The sequence below is a fragment of the Equus caballus genome, chromosome 23 (genome assembly GCF_041296265.1).
Source record: "Equus caballus isolate H_3958 breed thoroughbred chromosome 23, TB-T2T, whole genome shotgun sequence".
Taxonomy (NCBI): domain Eukaryota; kingdom Metazoa; phylum Chordata; class Mammalia; order Perissodactyla; family Equidae; genus Equus; species Equus caballus.
In genome coordinates this window covers 9,960,499-9,982,713 of record NC_091706.1, presented here as the reverse complement: position 1 = coordinate 9,982,713, position 22,215 = coordinate 9,960,499, and the positions used below count along the sequence as shown (strand labels likewise).

At 36.3% G+C, this 22,215-nt stretch overlaps 1 protein-coding gene and 2 pseudogenes across 3 annotated transcripts in view; 2 read left to right on the top strand and 1 right to left on the bottom strand.

Moving 5' to 3' along the window:
• LOC138915005 (olfactory receptor 2T1-like) overlaps positions 1-22,215 on the top strand; it is a 60,846-nt gene that overhangs the window by 37,135 nt on the left and 1,496 nt on the right. For all 3 annotated transcript variants that reach the window (XM_070248119.1, XM_070248120.1, XM_070248121.1), the window contains 2 exons: positions 17,916-18,044; positions 19,509-19,701. The gene's annotated coding sequence lies outside the window, so the exon portion shown is untranslated. The remainder of the gene's footprint in view (positions 1-17,915; positions 18,045-19,508; positions 19,702-22,215) is intronic.
• Positions 3,534-4,447, bottom strand: OR2T132P (olfactory receptor family 2 subfamily T member 132, pseudogene; annotated as a pseudogene).
• OR2T108P (olfactory receptor family 2 subfamily T member 108, pseudogene) lies at positions 12,536-13,464 on the top strand (annotated as a pseudogene).

Sequence of the window (22,215 nt, the reverse complement as noted above, 5' to 3'; positions counted from 1 at the left end):
TTGTCAATTTTATTTATCTTCTCAAAAAAACAGCTCTTTGTCTCATTGATCCTTTCTACTGCCTTTTTCGTTTCAATAGTATTTATTTCTGCTCTGATTTTTATTATTTCTCTCCTTCTGCTGACTTTGGGCTTCATTTGTTCTTTTTTCTCTAGTTCAGTTAGGTGTGCTTTAAGGTTGCTTATTTAGGATTTTTCTTGTTTGTTAAGATGTGCCTGTATTGCAATGAATTTTCCTCTTAATACAGCTTTTGCTGTATCCCATATGAGTTGGTATGGCATGCTATCATTTTCATTTGTTTCCAGGTATTTTTTTATTTCTTCTTTATTTCTTCAATTTCTTTAATTTCTTCAATGATCCATTGCTTGTTCAGTAGTGTGCTGTTTAGTCTCCACATCTTTGTGCCTTTCTCAACTTTTTTCTTGTAATTAATTTCTAGCCTTATAGCACTATGATCTGAGAAGATGCTTGTTATTATTTCAATTTTTTTAAATTTGTAGAGGCTTGCCTTGTTTCCCAACATATGGTCTATCCTAGAGAATGTTCCATGTGTGCTTGAGAAGAATGTGTATTCAGCTCCTTCAGGGTGGAGTGATCTATATATGTCTATTAAGTCCAATGGTTTTAGTTTTTCATTCAACTCCACTATTTCCTTGTTGATTTTCTGTCTGGATGATCTGTCCATTGATGTGAGTGGGGTGTTGAGGTCCCCTACTATTATTGTGTTGTTTTTAACATCTTCCTTTAGGTCTGTTAATAGTTGCTTTATGAATCTTGGTGCTCCTGTGTTGGGTGCATAGATATTTATAAGCGTTATTTCTTCTTGATGAAGTGTCCCTTTGATCATTATATATTGTCCCTCTGTCTCTCTCTACCTGTCTTATTTTGAAATCCACTTGGTCTGATATGAGAATTGCAACACCTGCCTTTTTTTCCTTGCTATTTGCTTGAAGTATTGTCCTCCACCCCTTCACCCTGAGTCTGTGTTTGTCCTTGGGGCTGAGGTGTGTTTCCTGGAGGCAACAAATTGTTGGATCTTGTTCTTTAATCCATTTTGCCACTCTGTGTCTTTTTATTGGAGAGTTCAATCCGTTCACATTGAGAGTGATTATTGATGCATGTGGACTTAATGCTGTCAATCTGTCACTCATTATCTTGTTTTCCTGTGTTTCTTTTCCTGTGTGCTTTAGACTACCCATTTAATACTGCAATTTCTTATGCTGGGTTTCTTAGATTTTTCCTTATCTATGATTTGTGACTCTGTTCTGTACTTTATTTTAGTGTCTACCTTGATGTTTGTATTTACAATCTCGTGTATAATATAGTCTATTCTCTGGTGGTCTCTTACTTACTCGACCAATACTGATTTAGACCCTTTGCTCTTCCCCTCCTAAATAATTATTTTCATTTTTTATTCCAACTCGTCTTATTAATTTGTAGTTAGAGTGCTAAGATCATCCTTGTTTTGGTAGTTTCCTTATTTTTACCCTAATGCTATAGTTGAATATTTGCTATCCTGTTCTGGTTCTATCCATTGGACTCCCTAGTCTGTGGATTGTGTCCCCTTTCTCCCTTTTTTCTTTTTTCAAGTATGAGAGCCTTCTTGAGGATTTCTTGTAATGGAAGGCTTTTAGTTACAAATTCCCTTAACTTTTGTTTGTCTGGAAAAGATTTAATTTCTCCCTCATATCTGAAGGAAATTCTTGCTGGATAGAGTATTCTTGGCTGAAGGTTTTTATCCTTTAAAGCTTTGAATATATCACTCCATTCTCTCCTAGCTTGTAGGGTTTCTGTAGAGAAATCCGCTGACAGTCTGATAGGGGCTCCTTTATAGGTTATTCTCTTTTTTTTTCTTACTTCCCTGAGTATTCTTTCCTTATCATTCCTATTTGCCAACTTTACTATTATGTGCCTTGCGGTGGGTCTTTTTACATTGACAAATCTAGGAGATCTAAAACCCTCCTCTACACACATTTCTCCATTGATCCCTAGATTTGGGAAGTTCTCTTCAATAATTTCATTAAGCACACTTTCTGCTCCATTTTCCTTTTCCATATTCTCGGGAATTCCTATGATCCTTATGTTCTTACTCCTCATTGAATCCATTATCTCTCAGAGATTTTCCTCTTTTTTTTAATTCTTAGTTCTCTTTCTTCCTCTGTCTGGCACCCTTCAGCCTGTCTGTCCTCGATTATGCTGATTTGCTCCTCTGGGTTGTCTACACGGGCATTCAGGGAATCTGTATTCTGTTTTATCTGGTCCATTGTGTTTTTCATCTCAAGTAATTCTGTTTGATTCTTCTTTATGATTTCAATCTCTTTTGTGAAGTAACTCCAGAACTCGGCTTGTTTCTCTATCTTTCTCTCTACCTCATTGAGTTTTTTGATTATAGCTACTCTGAATTCATTATCACTTAGTTTACCTAATTCCAAGTCCTCAGGACTTAATTCTGTGTTTTTATTGTTTTCCTTCTGGCCTGGGGCTTTTATAAATTGCTGGATGGTAGAGGAGCGGTTTTTTCTCATGGTGGTAGAATTCAGTTGCAGTTACAGCCTGTCGCCACTAGATGGGGGTCGAGAGCGGCGTGTTAGCTCTCCGCCTTGGGGCAAGATGGCTGCGCCCACTGGCTTTGTTAGGGGGGAGGGGCTGTTACTCACACGTGCCAGTCTGGGTTCAGATCAGTTCTGTTCTCTGGTCTCCCAAGGCCCTTGATTTATAGGGTCCCCGCGGACGGAAGCTTTCCCCCCGTCAGCGGGTCTCCACTGAATCAGCGGCAGGAGTCCTGGATGATACTCTGGTCGGGCGGCCCCTCCCCCACTCCTTCCCGACCCACGCCGCTGCGATCGCAGACTCTAGGGGAGGGAGCGATGTTCTCTCCTACCGTTCAAGCGCCTCTGAGGGTGTAAGCAAGGTTATGATCTCCGCCTTCTTGGTATTGTAGGTCTCTAACGAGCTGGCATTATGTTTATTCTCTGAAATTCAGTTCTTCCAATCTTTTGTTGTATTTTGGAGGGGAGAGAATCCCAGCTCAGCTCACCCCATCCGCCCACTCTCCGCACTGCAACTTTCTTATAAGTGTTCTGTTTAATATTCATGCTGCTTATTTATTAATTTGAAATTTGTTGGATCAAAGTTATACAAAGTTAGAACTGCATTGCTTTTTTCAAAATAAAAATGCACTTTTTAAACAATTCATTCTATCATAATTAGTTATTTTCATTATATATGCAAATAATATACATTGCATTATTGATATCTAGCATGTCTTGTGCTACAGTGCCTCAATCAGTTACTCATTAACGAGATCCAAATTTCAGAATAAAAATAATGCAACACAGTATAAAAGTGAGGCAAATATAATTTTTAGTTAATTTACCAAATGTAAAATAATAATGAAGAAAAAAACAATGCAAACTAGCAAAGTGAGAGCAAAATATAGATACAATATAAATTTTATTAGCTAATTCCAATTTGGGTGATGCTATATTGGCGAATTATGCTCAGTATTGAAATCACAGAAAATATCTCTCCAGTCACTTTCTCAAGGCCCCCTTGACTTCTTTATTCCTCACACTATAAATAAGGAGGTTCAACAAAGGTGTGAAGATGCTGGAAAAAGCAGAAACCCCGTTTTCATGAGCCACAAAATGGTAGGACTTGGGCTGCTTGTAGATGAATATGAGGGTGCCATAGAAGAGCCCTACAAGAGCCAGGTGAGAGGAGCAGGTGTCAAAGGCTCTCTTTCAGGCAGCAGTGACCTGCACATGGAGCACAGCAGCCAGAATGAGATTGTAGGATGCCAAAGTGAGAAATACAGGGATCAAGAGCATCAGGATGCAGCACATACACATGAAAAACTCAAAAAGCTTATAGTCTGCACAGGCAAGATGCATGGGTGATGATGCCTCACAAAAAAAGTGTTTGATTTCCCAAGAGTCGTAGTAAGGGAAGCTCAGAGTGGCACCAGTCTGCATCAGCCCATCCACCCCTCCCAGCAGTCTCAGAACCTGAAGTCATGTGCAAGCAGAGCTTCTGATTCATGAGGATGTAGTGCAGGGCATGACATATAGTCATGTAGCGATCATAGTCCATGGCCACTAGGATAAAGCACTCCCTCCCTCCCAGAGTGAGAAACAGAAAGATCTGAGCTCCACAGCCAATGGGAGAAATGGACCTTTTGTCCATCAGATAGTTGGCTGCCATTCTGGGGACAATAGTGGAGACCAGCATCATGTCCATGAGGGAGAGCTGGCTAAGCAGGAAGTACATGGGCATGTGCAGCCCGTGATCCTCATGGATGAGCATGATCATGAGGGCATTGCCCATCAGAAAGGTGAGAATGATCATGAGCACTATGGGAAAGAGGAAAAGATGGGTCTGTGTGTGTGTGGTTAAAGAGCCCAAGAAGAATAAAGTTTATCCCTGTGGTTTCATTTGCATTTTCCATGGTTCCAGTCATGACTGGAAGACAGTGAATGAATAGGAAATGAGAACTGCTTAAAAGTAAGCTTGAGCATTTCTTTAAGAAAACTTGGTCAAATGACATAGAAACAACTAAAACTTGGAGGAATGAGCATGACTTTAATGTTTCAATTCACAATAACATCCCGTCATCCATCTCTTTGGAATTACATATTATTTCTGATCAAAATAAACTGGAAAATGTATGTGTGTATATATATACATTTACATATATATACACATTTATATATATATATATATATAGTACCAATTATATTTCTATCATTTTTGTATATTTTTTCAGTATTCCACACATCATTTACTCACAATGTTGGGAAATATTGTTGTGTAATCCCAATTTTCTCTAATTTGGCTACTTCTATCTTGAAAGAGCTTCAGATTCACACATTTTGGTTAGTATTGATGTGATGTATCTCATATGACTTTTGTATATTTTTTGCCTATTTGTTTGACTATTTCACAAAATAGCCTTCAATGTAATGATGAGCCAAATTTTAAAATTAAAAACTATACACAAAAATAAATATAGAATTGCTACATCTCAGTTTCCTGGTGAGGGAAACAGAAACGGCTAAGTTTCTCTATTTCACACCTGTAGGAGGCCTGTGATCTCAGTTCACCGAAGTTTCAGCTACCATAGATGTAACTCCGGGGCAGCTACTGCCACATGGCACCATGACCTATCTTCCTGCATACAGAGACTTTTCTCGGTTTAGAACCCTCTAAACAGTTAACATTTATACTGGACATGGACTCACACAATGTGTCTGAATCTATTCAAATATGTGCACTAGAAAAAGTTAATAATTTTATTCATGAATTAAAGGAATATAAAGAAACTGCTCTTACTTGCAGCTTTAACACTTTACCAGTAATCACACATTCTTAAATGTAGGCAAAAGATTAATTTATTAACCAATTTGATTATTAATTGAAAGATTAATTATCATACTTAGTTATTGGTTAATTATGTATTCAGTTAATTAAGATTCACCCAAATTAATTTGTTGCACAAAATTAATCTGAGGTATAGTATCAACTAAAAATACAATATGGAGCATTTCTGTTACTTCCAGGGATTAATTCTTTTTTCACTAAAGACTTTAGCTTCCATTTTTCCTTCCTGTAAGTATATAGGGTAGTAGAAGTGGATGTATATGCAATAAATTCTTTCTTATACTTATGTGACATTTGCCGTGTCATTACAAATCAAACTTTCAAAGAGATTAATAGATTCATTATTTCCAAGAGGGTTATGTTTGGGCATTATTCATAATCTATGATGTAGCACATCCTTTTTTGGTCTCTTTGTTAATTGATAAGCAGTGCAAATTATGTCAGTGGGCACCATATCTTTTTTTTTTAAGATTTTTAAATTTTTTTCCTTTTTCTCGCCAAAGCCCCCCAGTACATAGTTGTATATTCTTCGTTGTGGGTCCTTCTAGTTGTGGCATGTGGGATGCTGCCTCAGCATGGTTTGATGAGCAGTGCCATGTCTGCGCCCAGGATTCGAACCAATGAAACACTGGGCCACCTGGAGCGGAGCAGGCGAACTTAACCACTCGGCCATGGGGCCAGCCCCAGTGGGCACCATATCTTTAATAAATATTTCCATTGTTTATAGTGCCTAGTTTATACCCCCAATGTCTATTATATAATTCAAAGATTATAGACACTTTGTTCATCCAAATAACTAAAAATAAGATATAATAATGAGCATATCATTATCATTCTCTATTACTTCAATAATATGTATATTATATATATCTAGCTTAGTAAATTGTTAATTACTACTCCATTTTATTACATTCTATATAGATAGCATAATATAATTATGAATATTTAGGTTCTTTTAAATTTTCTAATATTATAATCCATGGCCATGAGCATGTGATGAGTTTCTCTAGTAAGAAACCTGAAAGTAGCAATTTTGTATTTTGGATAACTGAATTCTTAACATTTCATTCCCATCAACTGTTGATTTTTGTGTCAATTCCTCCAGGTGTGGAACTTTTAGATATTTTTAGTGGAACAACTATGAAAAATCATAGAAAAGTGAAAATTAATCTTGTTTTAATTTACAAGTTCCTTAATGATATTGAGCAGAAACTCTTGAGCAGTGATTCATGTAATATCTTTGCATATAACCACATCTTCATGATATGTGTTTTCTTAAAATAAATTCATAAAGGTAGCTAAAGTGTGGATGTTTCTTAAAGACATCTGATAAATATTGCCAAATACTTCCAGGAAATTGTGTTAATTTGCACTCACACCAGCAGTGCATAAGAATGCACGAGCCCACTCCCTCACATTGAAAACCCTAAATGATATCATCCTTTAAACAATTATTTTCTTACAAAATAATATACTTCTTTGTTAAAAATATTCAAACACTACATAAAAGTATTATTTTAGAAATGGATTTATTCCTTTTATGTAAGCTTTTTAACCAGCTAGTCTAAAAATTGTGAATTGGAAAGAAAACTCTTATTCTTTACCTCTAAATTGCAATTTTGTCTCTGTAGAGGAGGCAAAACTTTACTTCTACCGATGTTAGGTTTTCAGCTGAGACTCTCTAAGAAAAAGTCAGGTTAACCAAAGAAAAACAGTTTATTACCGCATGCAGGGTACATGAAGCATACAACATTCAGGAGAAACCTAAACAAAAAAGCAACAAAGCAGGGGCTTAGAACTGTGGCTTATGCAGCATCTTCAAAAAAACCAATATGTTTATTAAAAAATGACAGGACAAATGCAACCTTTTTTTTTTTTTTTTGAGGAAGATTAGCCCGAGCTAACTACTGCCAGTCCTCCTCTATTTTACTGAGGAAGCCTGGCCCTAGGCTAACATCCGTGCCCATCTTCCTCCACTTTATATGTGGGACGCCTACCACAGCATGGCATGCCAAGCGGTGCCATGTCCACAACTGGGATCCCAACCTGGGAACCCTGGGCCGCAGAGAAGGGGAGTGTGTGCACTTAACCGCTACGCCACCAGGCTGGCCCCTAAATGCAAGCAGTTTGAAGCTTCCATTAGCAAACTATGGGAAGGTAAATATGTGGGAGGGAATTAATCGAGTAAAGTTATTTTGCAGATTCCTCTAGTACTGTCTTTGGGTTGATAAGAGTCTGGCTCCAGTAAAAGGAGAATGGGGTCCTCCTTTTAGGATGAAAAAGGGGAACTTTTCCTGAGTTTGTTGCTTCTTAATTGCTTTTAGCTCAAAATAACTTTTATGTCAAAGAGGTATATTTTGGGGTGACAGATTCTGTTTTCCTTCATCTCCATCTACACATTGTGAATTCCATCTTTCCATTTCATTGAACTCTTATGTAAAACATTCACTTACATGCTATGATTTTTGACTGTGTTTTTTTTTGGGGGGGGGTGGGATGTTTATTTCTAAACACTCTTCTCTGTCCAGTTATTCAGTCTCTGTATTTTACACTGATCCCACAGAGTTTAATAGTTAACATTTTTCTGTCAATACTTAAAAGTTTTCTCCCCTGGACAATTAACACATGCTCATTCTTTAAGGTTAAATTTAGAACGACTTTGCCAAGTTTCCCCAGAAAAAAATCTCTATTAGAATTTTAATCAGAATTGCATTTTATTAGGTTTACATTCTTCTCCAAGTTTAGTACATTACCAGCTGTGTCATCATTTGTGTTGGTAATATATAGAAGTATTTTGTTGATATTTTTGTAGATATTATGAACAAATATGTTAGCATGTAATGAGGGCATTTTACACTATTACTAACAACATAGGGGCTCCCCCCTCTGAGAGAACTATATGCAAGCTGAGACCTGGGGCTGCAGAAACCAGATGAAGATGGGAGGATTGCGCTCCAGGCAGCCGGAGCTCCTGAGTTGGGCTACTTTATGGAAGGCAAGTGCCAAGAACTGAGAGAGCACTGGAGAGCACAGGACTGAATAGCCAAGCCATTGAGGGCCGCACAAACCACACATAGGACGTTTATCTTTAGTTCACAACCAGTACAGAGCCTTGGAGAGTGTTAAGAAGGAGAGGGAGTGGGTTTACATGAACAGGTTATCCTTAATTTACTGCTGGATTTAATAACTAATATTAATTTAGGCAATTTTAATCTATATTTATAAATGAGATTGGTTTATTCTTATGGGAGTTGTTTTGGAAGTTACACAGGTTTATAAAATAAATGAGGATTAATTTACACACTACAATAATTTTGAAATTATCTGTTCTTAGAAGATATTCACAGAATGTTTTCTGAACTAGAAATTTTGGGGAGACACCTGTATTAAAATCTTAATTTTTCCAAATTTTAAGGGTCTTCTCATTATTTTCCCTTAGTAATTTCGCTATACATATATATGCATACATATGTATGTATCGTATTTATTTGTAGTTATACATGTATATTATGTATATAGATACAGATGTAACATATTTTGAAATAATCTTCATTGAAATTTCCAACTATATTAATATAGTGTTAAAATAACATCTTAGACTATAAATATTTTGCTATTCTTCTCATATTTGTGGTTAGATCATTTCTGTTTTATTCTTAATGATGTTCCATGTCTTTTTTTCCCCTGAGTTTCATAGCAATAACCAGGAGTTGGTCCATTTGTTTCAATTTCAAAGAATCACTTCTTTATATATCTGGTCTACTTATTTCAGAATCCATGGATATATATTTATGTGTGTTTATTCTCTTCCTCTTACTTAAATTTATTCTGTTGATATTTTTCTAACTTCTTGGGTTAAATCTTTATTTGCACCACATTTTCTATATAAAAATTATATTTTGAGTGCTATAAAATTTTGCCTAAGTACCACTTTGGCTACGTCACATAAGTTTCTATATGTGACATATTTTTTCCAAGTACAAGTTTGTGCTTCCTTTTGTCCTGAGTAGTGTTTTAGGCATATGTTTAAATATTTCAATTTCTCTAAATTAGAAGTAAATCTGTTATTATTATTTCAGAGTTCTAATATATTTTACAAAAAAAAGATTGTTCTTTGGAAGCTAATTGAATCTCTTAAGCACAGAAAGGACTTCCATTTAAAATTTGAATGATAGAATTATTTACATGCTTCATTTATAATATTACCATAAATTATATTCTATATATAGTTAAGTCACTCACTATTTTTTTGCATCTTTTAAGTCTACCTTTTCTGTTTTGTACCTTTTCTGATTTGCTTTCTTAAGGAGTGAACCTTCACTTTAAAAGGGATGATGCTATTACTAAATTAATGTTGTCACTAAATTAACATAGTTGTTTTCCATCTAATCTCATTACATGCTTTTTTTTCTCTTTACTCCCTGCACTTTTTTATGATGCATTTTTCCTTTCATATTTTTCAGTGTTTTAGAAAATACATGCACACCAGAAAATTCTGGCTCTGGAGCCCTTAGTTTTTAACTCCAATATTAGATGTCTTCTGTTTAGACATTTCTTCACTTTTATTTGGATTTTATCAATATCAAGAAAATGTTTGTGGCCAGCGTGAATTTTATTCTATCATAGGTGCCATTTTTTCCTTTTTTTTATTCTGTCTGTATGCTTCTAGATGTTTTTTCTTCTTCACTCTCATTCTCTTTCCTCTCTTTCTCCTTTCCTTGCTTCTTTCTTTCCTTTCTTTCATATTGCTTTTACTTTAAAAATTTTCCAGGACATACTTAAGAGCATGTATCACTTTACTAAATGAAACTTCTTCATATATTAAGATTTTTTGTTCTTTTCACAGAAGTTTTCTTCTCCTAAATTTGTTATTAATAGTTGTCTTACACTGGAATCCCTATTTTAAAAGCCACCAATTATTTATAGCTTGCTTTGGTATTGTTATTATTCCTCATCTATCACTTTCTTTCTTCTCGTTTAATCTCTCTCCTTCTGCATTCCTGGGAAGATACTCGAGTTTTACTCTCCGCACTTGTGAGACAATTTCACATCATTTGCACTGTTCTTTCTTGGCTTTCCTGTGACTTTCCATCCTGGAACCATGGTATTTAATTGTCCTGGGTAACCTCCTCTTTCCCTTCCATGCAGTAGTGCATTGACCTAGCAGCGTGTTTGTCCTTTCCTGAAGAGTCCACTAGCATCATAGGCTTCCCTCGGCTTTGCTGCGGGCCCCTTCTGATTCTGCAGATCGTCACTAGGAACTCATTAGAGCAGGTGGTACGCCTTTCTGGAAGAGCCCCACCGTGGATGACAAGGGTCAAATAAGCCATCACTTGTTCCCTTCTCCTCATCACTCAATCCATTCAACCTTCCCCAAGCTGGCAAGCAAGAACATAGAGTTATGTTTTGATTTTTGTTGAAAGATCAGAATAAACTTAGAATGATAGAGATTAGATTTCTAGTTTGCTTGCATTTTCCCTTAAGTCTGCATATTTTCCACTTTCCTAAATTGGGTCTCCAATTCACTGTGCTGACATCCTTAAATATATATAACTGGCATCATACAGAACCGCTACTCCAAAATGCTGTTCCTAAAACAGAAAAATGGCTGTCAATTCCATGCACTTATGGCCACATCACCTGTTTCTTTCAGTGCATGCAGTGGTTAATGTGATATCCATAATTCAAAATGTATATTTAGCCTTCGAAGAATGGTAAAACTGTTGAGGAATTTTTGGAAAATATTCTTATTTTTATATATATTCAAGATGCAAATGCATCACCCACAGTGTGGATACCTTCCATGTCCTAAGACCTTGCAGAATTTCCTGTTGCCCTCTTACCTACATGTCCTTCAGACATTTTATTCAGGCACCATGTCTAGGTTTATGATGAACCAAATCAGGATGCTATTGAGAGTGAAGGGAGATGGAAGAAATGCTAAACCAGATGAGATCCTGGACAGAAGGTGCAAACTGGAGTTCCCAAACTAACCTGGATGGAAGTCCCTTCTTGTAAAGCCTTCAAAACCCAGAACAATGCAGGATCAAGGGAAAAGAATTATTGGCTCAAATGACCAAAAGAGAAACTAAAAAAATCAGAATGAACACATATTTAAATGTTAAACCATTACAAGTTGTCAACTACACCTCAATTCTACTGATAATATTTAGAAAATAATTTTGACCTTGTTACCTTGGTCAACATGTCTTAAAATCTGATCTCTGATGCCTCACTATACCTTTCATTCACAATGCTCTCCATGAGTTATCTTGAACATAACAAGTTCCTTTCTTCTTTAAGGATATTAAATTTGCTATTCATTCTGCAAGAATACCCTTCCCCAAATCTTCACGTGGCTGCTCTTTGTCATCCTTCATTAGCCATGTTGCACTTTTCCTCACAGCAGTTATTGGTATTATCCAGAACCATCATCATTATTTACTTGTTTACTTTGTTTCTCCCACAACTAGAGCCATAAGTCACAAGATGTCTCCTTTTGTCTACAACAGTATTCCTAAAGCTTAGAACACTGTGCTGATAGCATCCCATAAATAAAAGTCGGTATGTGAATGATTGAGAAATCAGCAAATGAGTGAAGGAACAAATAAGATGATCAAGGATCAGAAGGATGATACTGTGATCTAATTCACTACAGTTCATTATAGTTTTCAACTATATCTACAACTTAATTATTATTCATAGATAAGGTTGATTAGTTTTAAAGTTGTCACAAAAATTCCAGATTCAATAAAACATCTTACTGAATTATTTGGTTATTTGAACTGATTGAATCAATTCTTTTGCAGTTGTTTGCATATTTGAAATAAATGGAGCTAACTCCAGGTGAAGAATCCTCTCTCTTGGGCCCAAATGTTCTGCCATAATAATTAAACTCCCTTAAACTAATCATCTACTGCCAAATGTCCATTTATCTTCAAACCATGGAGATCTAGATTTAGAGTTACTCTTTAACAGCCAAGAAGGAAGATGCTGCAAATCCACCCCCACACAAAAAAATACTTGATATTAGTTATATAAATGATTTTAATTTAGCAGTACATATACAGACAGCTTTAAATAATTCATTTCATCTACTGCAATTTTCTTTAACCCCACACTTTTCTTCTTACGCCTCTGGGTATAACTCAATGCCATGGATGGAGATAAAAAGAACTTTTCCAGTGATTTCACCCTCACAGGGCTCTTTACTAACAATAAAGCCTCAGGCTTCCTTTTCAGCATCATTTGTGCCATATTCTTTATGGTCATGATAGCTAATGGAGTCATTAGCTTTCTGATCCACACAGACCCTCACTTCCACACTCCTGTCCTTCCTGCTCAGTACTTCTCTTTCAGCAACATGATGTATATTTCAACTTTTGTACACAAGATGCTGGTTGATTATCTCATGGGCAAGAGGACCATCTCCTTTATCTCCTGAACAGTCCAGTACTTTCTCTACATGGGGTTTTTGGGGGCTGAATTCTTCTTGCTGGGACTTACAGCTATGTGGCTACCTGCAATCCCCGCTGCTATCCCGTCCTTTTGAGTCACCACGTCTGTTGGATGATCTTGGCCAGCTCTTGGTTTGGTGGTACTTTTGACAGCTTTCTCCTCACCCCTATCACCATGAGTCTCCAATTTTGTTCTTCCCACAAGATCAACCACTTCTTCTGTGAGGCTCCCACCATGCTGAGGCTGGCCTGTGGCAACAAAATGAAATAGTGATGCTCCTTTGCTGTGTCATAATGCTACCAATCCCTTTCTCTATGGAGATTGCTTGATACGCCAAGATTCTCACCATGGTGTACCATATGAAGTCAGCAGAAATGAAGAAGAAGGCCTTTGACACCTGCTCATCACACATAATGGTGGTGCCCTTTTTGTACAGGGCTTCCCTTTACACATATATACTTCCCCAATCTTACCACACTCCAATCAAAGACAAGGTTTTCTCTTACTATTATACCATCCTCACCCCATTGTTAACACAGTATGAGATACACAGATGTAACAGGGGCTTTGAAGAGGGTTTTGGCAAGATGCCAAGGGACCTGTGGCATGACAAGGGAAGAATTCTGACAGTTTAAATCCTCTCAGAGTAGTATGGGTGATGTTATATACATATTATCATGAGTTATATGGATGACACCTGCATCAACTGCCAATGCCAGCTATCTTAAAAGGTTATCAGCAGTACTTTTGTCAAAAATGTGAAGTCATGGTAACATTCACATGTGAATAAGACTGTAAACACCACTGGTGTTTATTCCTTCTCCGTGTCCACTCATTCCAATTCTTCTCTCATACCACTTCTCGGATAGAGATTCATGTATATAAATGCCCCAAAATGTCTATTTAATATTACATGCTCTGACCACCTTCAGTGGCCTCATATGATCCGGTGATTTGATGACATTATTTAAATGATCCATTGATGGAGTTTGTGGAAGGGCTAGATGTGTGGACATTTGAAAGAATTTGAAAGAGACTAAAGGGCCATAAAGCTTCAAAGAGAATTGTTACATAGACTCAGACTAGGATTTAGAAAATCCAGATATCCTTTCTTTGAGTAACAATTGAAAACATTCTTCCTTTATCTAAATTTGGAACTGGAAAAAATGAATCGTGTTTTTTAAGAAATGCAAAGACTCATTTTCTACGGGCAAAGATCCTATGATGCTGTATTTGTTGTGTGGTAGATACTTGTTACATCAGAAGACACAGAGGTAGATGAGGAAGAAGTGCTCTATTAGTTCATAAATTCAATAATCACTTTGCAACTTCTTCTCCAATTCGTTAGGATTGTTAGATTTATGGACTACTTCTCTAGATTGTAGCAGTGGTATGGATCTTTCTATCGACCATTTTCTTCCAAAGAAATAGTGGACAGTCCCTTTCGTCGTTCTCTAGAACACTGGGTTTTACAGTAGATAACATTACTAAATGGGAAGGAAAGAATTAGTTTTTCATTTGAGAATTGGAACTGGAAAATTCTTTGGAAATGACTTAGTATAATTTCTTTTTAGGAACCTGATAAGCGGAGAATGTAAATGTTTAGCCTAAATCATACACCCAGTTGTAAAAACCTGGACCATATCCCAGGCCTCTTGGACCACCTCTAAATGGTGCTCTACCAGGCTTTGGGCTCCTACCAATTTGATGAAACCCTGGCTGGGTTCAGCACTGTTTTACTGTGGATAGACACTGGCAGTGGTGGGTGAGGTGCCTCCAACGCCCTGAAAAAGCTGCCGGGTGGTAGACAAAATATTTGACCAAATGAAACAATTCACATTGAAACACAGTGGGTTGAACTGACCAGCTAATCAGGAAAGTAGACTTGCTCCCATCTCAGTCAGCTGGCTTATCAATTGCAAACCAGGTGCAGCCTTCCTCTGGTTCTCTATGCCAGACTAGCTTGGAATGCATCGCATGCAGGGTGATAGGAGGGGGCATTTCCAACCAAGAAGGTAATGGGGTACAAGAAAAACACAGTAAACAAAACAGAATAGAAGGAGATGGCTGAGCCTGATAACTTGGGATCCATTTCAGCTCCACTTCTCAAGAACTTCTGTCCATCTTGTAAGATAAATGAGGCCCAATTTCCTATTATGTGAAATTTGAGTTAATATATTTTTTTCTAAATTAAATATAAGGATGTTCATCATCACATGGTTTACTACTGTCATAATTAAAACAATGTGTGCATTGAAAGTGAAACATTGATTAAATAAAATAAATTATAGCTACGGGGTAGAATACCTTGTGAATATTGTAAGTTACATTTGGAAGAATATTTCACATCCACTTCTTAATAAGTAGTTCATGAAAAATAAAAATTGTCAAATTATACGTAAACACACACACATATGCCCATATATATGTTGGTATGTAAATGATATATATGTAAGTATATATATTATATAAATGTATGTATGTATGTATACATGCAGTGGGAATGTAATTTTGTAAGGATAACCATCTATATGATATTTTTTTTGTGACTATCTCTGAGTATTATGGATGCTTCTAAATTTTTAAACTTTTTCCTATTTTCATCAGATTATGTATTGACTTAATACTCAGGTAAAATAATTATTATTAGATTACCAATAAAATGCTAAAATAAATAACAGCAATTAGGCTACTTTTCATTTATTATGACTTCTCACATTTGTTCCCAAATTTCTCCAGGAGCAATAGCTGCTAGAGGAAATTTCTGATGAAATGCTAAGAAAACCAGGGTCTTGCACTTTGGAGCCCAGTGGTGGAAACACTATTCTCAAAGCTCATGTGACTTTAGGGCTCCCTCTCCTACACCTTAGGAATATACTTTTAATTAGCTGGGACAAATCTGTCTCACTGAAGTCTATTGAGATCTGTAGGGGGAGACCTGCTCTTTCCAAGAGCACTTTACTTCATGACCTTCTCTGAAAACTATTTAAACTCCTGCCTCTTCTCGCTCAGAGACCTCCAATCGTGCCAAGGAACCCAAATGCAGAGCAACCAGAGATAATTCATTGTTCTTTAGTAGTCTACCACTTTCTTCCTGTCTTTTTACTTTTTCATATTTGCCCCTCTTTGGTTTCTAAATATTTTCTTGCAAAGAGAGGAAGCAAGAGTTAACATACTTTTCTAGAAGGCCGGAGAATTTGTGTGGTGTATCCTGGCAATGTAAAATGTCTCAGGGATTTTAGGGTGGAAATTTTTTAATTTTTAATTTTTAAAAATAATACTTCATTCTGCAGATATTAAGAGCAATATTACCAAATTGTTCTTAATAACTTGCTGCACGTCTGTCTGTGCTAATTCTATCATCAGTCAATATCACAGTCCAAGTAAAAATCCTCTGTGTGCTGGATCGTAAGGGGTAAGATGCAAAGCACACAGGCACACGGGTGGGCTTGAAAGTTTTCTTGTTATGGATACCCATGACTGTGAATCAATTTGTGTTCTTTTCTCTCTCAACATAAACTGAAGAAATTAAATCTACTAAAGAACCATTTTCTCTTCTACTAAGAGATCATCTTCTTTCTGAAAAGCCTCTGTTCATTCCCAATCTCTTTCTTAGTTACATAAAGTTCTTATAGTTTGCTGGTGAGTTTTTGTTTTACTAAATTTTGTATGACTAGCTCTACCTTTGGATAATGCACTCTACTCTGAATGACTATATGGAGAGGATTCAGCTCTAAGTAAGTGACAATGATGATCTTCTTTATTTGGAACAAAGTTTAGGATAAAATTAGGCATTTGGGTGATTTTTTTTAATGATTGGCACCTGAGCTAACAACTGTCGCCAGTTTTGTTTTTCTGCTTTATCTCCCCAAATTACCCTTGGTACATAGTTGTATATCTTAGTTGTAGGTCCTTCTAGTTGTGGCATATGGGATGCCTCCACAACGTGGCCTGAGGAGCGGTGCCATGTCCGCGCCCAGGATCCGAACCAGTGAAACCCCAGGCTGCCACAGCAGGGTGTGCAAGCTTAACTACTCAACCACAGGGCTGGCCCCCTTGGGTGATTTTTTAATATAAATGATATGCATTCCATTCCTTTATGCATACCAAGAGATGTGTAATATGCTGCTTTTAATATGAGTATTCAGATTTCATGGATAAGAAAAGGCTTTGAGGAAATGAGGTGATGAGTTAAACAAGGGTGGATATAGGAAAAACAAATCATTTTAAAGATTTTTGAAAATTAAATGATTGGATTTAATAGTTTGAGATTTTTGTCTAAACAAGGCAAAATCCTTAATTAAATTTAAGCAATTCAGTGAATCATCTGCAAGCTTCTGCAATATTTAGACCAACTCTGTATGTTCTTCTCTCTCTCTTATTTTAATGAAAATCCAGGTCTTTTGAAATTAAGGAAGATCCCAGGTTATAGATCAAATGCTAATGAGCACCTAGCTTGGCTCATCTTAATGACACTTTAACTATTTCATGAATAAGGAAATCACTGAGTTTCTACAGCATTTCCCAGTGGTCTGAATCATCTTTCTTTATATGATGTAAACAAGACTTATGCAAGCTAAATCTAAGGAAATGGAGGCACGGTGTCTACAACTGATGGGTTGCAAATCTCAAGTGCAAGTTGAATGGGAGAAGACTGCCCCATACCACCCCCTCAACTGCAAGTGCACCAAGAAGCAGATTGCCTGATTATTTCTGGGAATTTGCTGGAGTATGCTTTGCAAATCTCCTGCTGTAAGGATGCTGTTGAGTGAAACAGTACAAAGAATCTTTATGAAATGCCTGTTTATGTCTGTGTGTGCAATTTTAACAAAACCTTTCCTCCCTTTTTTTTCTTTTTTGATAATTCAAGCAAAGCTTGACCTTGTGAGTTAGATGGGATAGGGACAACACTATTTGAAAGATACAAAAGGACTAAATGAAAAACTTGCATTAGTCCCAGTTTACAGGGCACAGACTATGAAGAAGCTTCCTGATTCCCTGCTGGTGCTTCTCTTCTCCCCCCAACCACTGGCATGATTGCCTTTTTATTCTTGTCCTTTTTTTTTTTTTTTTTACAGATAAGGACACTAAGGGTCTGAGAATTGGATGTGCTTGTCTTAAGGACATACAGGCAAAACAGACAGACTCCAGGAGGCCCTCTAACTTAAAGCCAGGCCTCATGCCTTGCTGTCAGTGATGCAAGCATTGTACGTATGACTTTTCTATAATGATGTTAAAGGATGTGCAGACACCTGCATTCCTCAACCCCACTCTACCAGTGGTTCCAAAACATTTTTTTTAGTGCCTGCCATACCATAGAATAAATTCCCATCTGAAATAGTGGGTCTCTCTAGTTGTGGGGTGTGTGATCTCTTTAGGGGTCCTGGCAAGAGGGGTATGTGGTGAACAAAGGAATGTGGCCTGAGTGACTCCCTGGAGTGATGTCCCAAACAGTAATGTATGCTTGGTGAAATTGTCTGAGTACATTTGCATTTTATCATGTAATAAGCTTATGATTCTTATTTGAATTTGATTTTATTCTTAATGATTCCAACTTTTTGAAATACTGGGCATAATTTTGGAATACAGAGAAGATTTAGGGATATATCTAAGGTTTTGTATTTTGTTTCCAAACTGCACAACAATGTATTGAACTGGCTTGAGAAATTCTCATGTGAAAATTCAACTGGGAGAGATTTTTACCCAAGATAAATAATATTTTAATGCAATATTTTTTTTAAAAAAAGGCAAAAAATTCATGATAAATGAAATACAAAATTTTAAATAAAGATGGAATCAACAACAGTATCATACATGATAATGGCAGAAAAACAGATGCTTAGATCAATAAAACAGAATTAGAATAGTTTTAATGTGTATATAATGTGCCAACAATGTGATGTGTTTGATATAAAATAGAAAAGTAACATCCCCAGTTATTCTGCACTGCAAAAACTCCATCTAAAGTAATTGTTGAAATACAGATTGTATTTTAAAATGGGCATTTCCAAAGATTATCTCAAGTTAATACCTAGAACTTGGGCATTTTGGCAAAGAATTCACAGATGAATGCATACAAAAATAGAGAAGCATAACCTGGCACAGAGAAAGATGGAGAAAGACTTTATGGGCATATTCAAATTATGAACAGATGAACATTAAAAAGGGAAGAAACTGCTTCTGAGTGGATCTAGAGGGCAAAGAAGGAGGTTTCAAGAGGCAGCTTTTAATCCAAGTGAGCACAGAGCTTCCTAGCGACAGGGCTGTTGTGCCGAAAGACCGTGGACTATGCTCTTCATTTGGCAGAAAGTTCACCAGTAGTCAGAGAGAATCAGGGAAAGGAAGCAACTTACAACTTAGAGATACCATTATCACTTGATTTAAAGGATGAGCTTGGTGATCATCCTAGTTCTAGGCAGAAATCACATCCTAACTTCAAGTTAAGTGGGAAGAGGTAATTTTAACCACCCTACTCAACCAAATGTGTACCCCTTACAACATAAGAGGGAATAATTTCAAATGTCAGAATGAAATAATTGTGTTGCATTCTTTTGATGTGTGGTATAGTGTAATAAAAAATTAATTTAAGTAAAACTTAAAGACAATTTTATCCAATAAAGTCATGCCAATTTTATGCAATCTTCTGTTTCTTGTGTTCTCATAATTTGCAGGCCAAGCATATCTATGCGTCTCAAAGATATTTAGATTCTCTTCAGGCTTAAATGTGATTCACCCATATTTCTGAGAATTTATGCTGAAGACCATTTCCTTCAAGTCAAGAGATATTTAGAAAAAAATATAGAATTTGACAGCTGAAATATTTCCACCAGGAGTGCCAAAGTCTATAGACCTGAAGTTCAAGAGGTATTTATAACTCAAATTCACAGATTTTAGGTGAATGTGTAGATTGCTTAAATGAGAGATTGAGGATTCTCACACACTTATAGTTTTGCAATAATTAACATATATGGGTATAACATTGGTATTTTACCTTGCATTGTATAATATATTTTTTGCTTGTAACTAAGAATTTCTTATTTGATCTATAGAATAGCCCTGATGTCATATCATCTAAAATTAACGCAAATGGGAACCAAGGCTCAGACCGTTTGGGGAGAGAATACAGGGTAATAGAATTAATTAATATCATGTCAAGGAGAACTCAATTCATTTGATTCTAAATTTGGTTTTACTTTATGTCCACTGTCTCATTTCAGAAGAAAATTCCTGTATAAAGTCACAGAATTATTCCAGACATTTTATGATAGCTGTCACTTGTACTAAATCATAGGAAAGCAGTGCAATCTTTGTCCAGCAGAAATTCAACAAGTATAATTCCTTCTCATTATGATTCAGCATAGTGAGACAGCAGATAATAAATTTAACCAAATGGGGCTTGCTGTCTGACAAATTAGACTTTTTATGTGCAATTGGGAGAGTAATGTCAGACATCTGCAAAATAGAGAAGACTTTAGAGTTTGCCTTTGTTATTGCAAGGACTATAGAGCTGAGTGGAAAAACTAGGCAAAGGTAGATTTTTAAGAGATTTTGGAATGAGTGTAATGGAAAGCAGAGAATGCTATTTGACTTTGTAAAGCAATACATCATTTTCTCTCTCTTCCTGGCATCACAGGGTGTGATAAAAGTTAGACCCAAAATGTGAGGGGTGTGGAAGAAGTTGAAATACTACTAATATTTAGGCTATTCCAGTATCTGGAGAGCATTTTTCCTTCAGATACATATTTTACTAGGCTACATTAATCGAAACTAGAAAGATAAAAGAAAAATGAGATAGATTTTAAATGGTGATGAAATGGTACATGGTGTCAGGGAAAAAGCTATGAAACCCGCCATCAAAGATTCTGAAATTTGAAAAAAAAAAAGAAAGCTAAACACGAGAAACAGCGTTTGCTCCCTCAAAAATAAGCAGTCCTGGAGCTGGCCTGGTGGCATAGTGGTTAAGTTCATGCATTCTGCTTTGGCAGCCCAGTGTTCTCAGGTTCTGATCCTAGGCATGGACCTAACACCACTCATCAAGCCACGCTGTGGTGGCATCCCTCATAAAACAGAGGAACATTGGCGCAGATGTTAGCTCAACTACAATCTTCTTCAAGGAAAAAGAGGAAGATTGACAACAGATGTTATCTCAGGGCCAATCTTCCTCACAAAAAAAAACAAAAAACAGTGTTGATTATACTAATTTACGTCATGTGGTCTTTTTTATGACTAGTTTTCACTAATCACATTACTAATTACATATAATTAAAAATTTAACAGATTCATGTTGTTGTGACATTTTATTTGACAACTACAATAAATGTCTAGCTGTTTTTCTGTCTATTTTTCTGTAAGTAAGAGTACAGAGAGAATTGAGACTGCGTAGTTTAAACACCCCTGCACTAACAGATTGTGTGACCACAAGAATATCACTTTCAATCCACCATTGGTGAAACGGGGTTTACAGTTCCTCACTGCTTAGCTTTATTGTGAAGCTCAGTGATTCAATAGATATGAAGAACTAGGCACAGGTAAACTTTTCACAATGTCATTATCATTGCTCTTAATAGTAAGTTTTTTTCAGCTCAGTTGACTGAAGTGTTCATATTTTTAGAATATTTTGAGAATAGGCGAGTTTTATCAGTTTAATTCTCAAACATATTGGTAAAATATACCTTGCCTTATCTTATTTAATTCTAAAACCCATGGAAATCATTCTTAACATTCAAAATGTTCTTTGTGGATATTTTTTTCTTCTATCATAACCTGAAATTGTATAAAATGCAGCTACTCAATTTGTTTTAATTTACAGATCACATTGAAAAATTTCCAGTTTCTAAAAATAATAGCTGAGTTATAGTTCAGGATGTATGTTCATGTGCTATTTCCCCTGAATCCTAATTGTTAGTGCTAAAATGCCAATCATAATACCAATGCTAATTACTCATCATTCTAAAATTGAAATTTCTTTCTTAAAAATAAATAAAAATAATTCTAGAACAGTGAATGCCTCTTGCAATGGATAACCTTTTCATGTCTGAATTTGCAAGAGTAGTTTCCATTGCCCACTTTATTTCCTCCCATACAATTTTATTTCATCATGGATGAACTGACAGCAAAAGAAACACTTATAATGTAGACAGTGACTCATGGCCCAAATGGGAGATCACCCGTATTTGTGGCTAAATGGTAGACATAGACTACCCATAGCCAGACTTAAATATTCTGAAGATGATGGTGATGCTGATTATAATAAACATTTATTTAATAAAAATACTCATTTAAACACATCTAAGGTAGTATGTTCACACACACATGTGCACACACACCATACTAGGGTATGTTTAACTGCCGCATGCCGCATAGCATGCTATACACCTT